The sequence below is a fragment of the Mandrillus leucophaeus genome, unplaced genomic scaffold (assembly GCF_000951045.1).
Source record: "Mandrillus leucophaeus isolate KB7577 unplaced genomic scaffold, Mleu.le_1.0 Scaffold1352, whole genome shotgun sequence".
Lineage (NCBI taxonomy): Eukaryota > Metazoa > Chordata > Mammalia > Primates > Cercopithecidae > Mandrillus > Mandrillus leucophaeus.
The window spans coordinates 305,727-309,329 of record NW_012101313.1 but is presented as its reverse complement, the minus strand read 5'-3'; the positions used below and the strand labels follow the sequence as shown (position 1 = coordinate 309,329).

General features: G+C 54.8%; 1 long non-coding RNA gene across 1 annotated transcript; it reads right to left on the bottom strand.

Moving 5' to 3' along the window:
* Nucleotides 1-320: 320 nt before the first annotated feature.
* Nucleotides 321-2,810, bottom strand: LOC105534465. The gene is made up of 3 exons (XR_001005279.1): nucleotides 2,671-2,810; nucleotides 1,586-1,862; nucleotides 321-403 (listed from the first exon to the last, which is right to left on the bottom strand). It is a non-coding gene; the product is annotated as an uncharacterized LOC105534465 (long non-coding RNA).
* Between the last annotated feature and the right edge of the window lie 793 nt (nucleotides 2,811-3,603).

Below are 3,603 nucleotides of genomic sequence, written 5' to 3'. Positions count from 1 at the left end.
ACACACCCACAAACACATATATACTCACACGTATACACTTATACCACAACACACACAAAAACACATATACACATGACATGCACTCACACATACATATATTTATACACGCAACATACATTCATACATATACACTTGCACACTCACACACACACACACTTATACACTCATGCATATACACATACAATATACACACATGTGGACACATATACACGTGACATACATCACACACATGCACACATACACACAACATGCATTCACACATATACACTCACAGATACACACATAACACACTCAACTACACATACACTCACATCCATGTATTCACACATACTCAAAGCATTTTTAATTTGTAGGAAATCTCAGTTTAAAAATAGCTGCAGTTCCTACCTGGGCATCAGGTAACCTGGAAGAGAGGAAGGAGAGGACTGTAATTAGCGAAATTCTTGATTGGCAAAGGAGCCTTGGCCAGGGCTGGATTCTAGTCCCTTTGTGACCCTGGCTGGGTGAGACTCATCTCTTGGGAGCCTTTGTTTTCCTCCCTAAATGGGGCTCACCTGAGGGCACCTCCTGCTGTGAAGCTGCCAGACACGCTGAGGGGAAGGGATCCCTGGGCTCCTGTCAGGAGGATGTGAACTGCCTGGGTGGGGGCAGTATTCCCTCCCTTCCTCCCCTCCTGGGTAAGAGGCTGGGTCTCTGGGGCAAGTGGGGTCCTGGCTTATCAGTCAGCCACACCATGGACACCCAGTTCTGCCTCTAGGTGTCAAATAGGCAATTTAATTAAACAGAAATTCAGCAGCCAGCAACATGACATCATAGTTCCTGGAAAGAGAACTGTTGTAGCCATAATTCTAGTAGCTCATTCTGTCCTTCAAGAATTTAAAATTTTTTAATGCTGGAGCTCCATTTGATCACCTTCACGCGGCCCTGGTGGGTCAGGCCCACCTGCTCGCTGACAGCCCCTCCTTGCCTCTCTGTGGTCCCACCAGTAATTAAGCCTTTTAAGAGCTGGGGGAGCTTCAATATCGGTAATTCAATCTCCCCTGTTTACTGATCTCTGCCATTAGCTGAGTTGAAAGCAAAATGTTTTAATTAAAAAGATTGGCAATAAGTTGGTGTAATGCCATAATTTGCACAGGGCCCCTTCTAGAGGATGACTTCGCCCTGCCTCAGTTGCTATGACAACTAATGGACATGATTGTTCCAGTGTGAGAAGCAGCATGAGGAGGGGACAGGAGTGGGAAAAGGGGCCTCTGCAGGAGAACAGAGCTGAGAGGTGGAAAGACCAGGCCTCTTCGTGAGCTCCAGGGAGGTCTTGCCTCTTTGCTGCCATCCCTGTGGCTGGAAGAGTCAAGTCTCTAAGTGCCTGGGCCAAGGCGTCATGGCCAGTGCCATCTGGGCTCAATGGTCCAGTACAGAGCAGAGGGCGAGACTCAGCAGTCACTCACCCTGGAGCGTACTGGGGCCCCACCTCTGAGCAGGACAGCTGTGCAGGGCCAAGGCAGGCCTCAGGTAAATGTCAAATAAATGCCCCTCACCTCCCCTCCCACAAAGGGGCCAGCTAAAGGGGCACCTGCATGTCACCTGCCTTTATGTGCTGAATGTCTGTTGGGACTCCTGGGGCCCAAGGTGCTTGTCTGGAGAGGAGCTGGCTCGGGAGGCACTCAGGCTGCAGGCTCCTTCCGGGGCTCCCAGGCTGGACAGAGCAGAAGACGGCAACTGCTCTGGGTGCCCCACAGCTGATATTCACTCACTTCTGTAATCATGGGACCAGGTTCTCCTGAAGAGGTAAGCCCTTTGTGGGAGCAGACAAGGCGAGGCCTTGTGGAAAGGGACCAGGACATTCCGAGTCTTGATTTCCTCATCTGTGAAATGGGAATGAAAGCGCCCTTCTCTCAGAGTCACTCTGAGGACTGACGGAAACCTTATGGTGGGTCCAGCGTCGTCTGCGGCTCTGCTAGTGGTGTGGGTGTGCCTTGAGGAGCCATGGAGGGCAGGGGCCCTCGCCAGTCAGCTGCTGTCTGCACCCAGGGCCACAGGGCAAGTGCGGGCTCTGAAAGAGCAGGACAGACAGCCAGAGGGCTTGGCTCCCACTCCTGGAGGAGGGCAGGTGTGACTAGCCAGGAACAGTTTGGGATGTGGGGCGAAGCAGAAAACCAAACTCGAGTGAAACAGAAAACGTGGAACAGTTGTGCATCCTCACACTACAGCACTAGTGCATCTTCACACTACAGCACTTGTGGGCTGCAGGGCCTCCACAGCTGCCAATGCTGGGGCCAGGTTGTCTGAGCCACAGCGCCACGTGCGACAGGGATGTGATGGCTCACCCTGCTGTCCCCTCCATCGTGAGCTCACCCACCTTTCCTCACCCTGCCAGGGCAGGACACACTTTTGGGGGCGCCTCAGGACTTCCAGGTTTTGACCCCACAATGCTCAGGAAGGATGACCTGTGAGTGGAGGCTGGGTCATTCTGGGGGTTGTGCTGAGGTGTGAGCCCAAAGGTGACAAGTGACACATGAGAGCAAGTGGCACCAGGTGCCATTCACTCAGCTCTGCTTGGGAAGCCCCCCGGGGGTGGTAGACAGTGTCATGCTCTGGTATTCTGTGCTGTGACCAGGGCCACCTCATTCCCATACAGGCCCCCAGATCAGTGTCTCCACCAGCCATACCCACCATGGATGCAGCAACATCAGCTCCTCTCCTCCTGAGAGTCACTGGGCAGCGTGGGGGCGGGTGAGCTGGAGGAGGCACAGCTTCTGGAGCTGGGAGGCCGGGTGCTCCTGCCCAGGAGCCCGAGGGCCCGTCTGACCTCAGAGAGCCTCCTTATCAGCTGCGGGGAGGGCGATCGATCACGTGGCCCATGCTGGTGTGGAAGGACAATAAAGCAGATATTGACCGTGATTCTAATCGGGTGAGCTGGGCCTCTCAGCCTCACAGAACACAGCGGCTGACTTATGGGTTCAGACGAGAGAGGAGCCAAGCCTGAGCAGGAACGAGATAAGAACATGCCCTGGGTGATTCAATTTAATGCAGCCGTCGCTCCCAGCGACCATGATTTGCTAAGTGCTGGGGGGCCCAGAGATGAAGGAGACAGAGGCCAGCGTGTTCTGGTCTGACAGCAGGCACAGGGCCTCGCCTTGGTGAGGTCAGAAGGCTAAGGGGATGTATGTCCTTGAATCCCCTGGGCAGGGAAGGGCAGGGGAGTATGTGCAGCTGCCTGGAGGAAACCCCAGGCCTGGCCGAGCCATGGGGAGCAAGGCCCTGACCAGCGTTGCTGTAGATGGCCCCTGCCTGGAGCCTTCCCACCTGCTGCTCTGCAGATGCCTCCCCTCTCCCTCACCAGGAAAGTCAGGGCGTCCCGACTCTGTCCCGTGCCCCTTATGTGCTGTCATCCAGCCCCTGCACGGCCAGTGCCACCATGGGCCAGTGACTGGGACACCCTCCACCCACGCACCAACCGCACACTCTAAGCCTGCCTGAGGCCTGTGGCACCTGGTACCCTGGGGGCCAGAACTGTTCCAAGACCCAACCCTGATCTCCTCCCTGTTTAAACTGGCTTATTCCTGCTACTTGGGTCTAAAACCCTTTGAGAGCTGGGCATTGTGG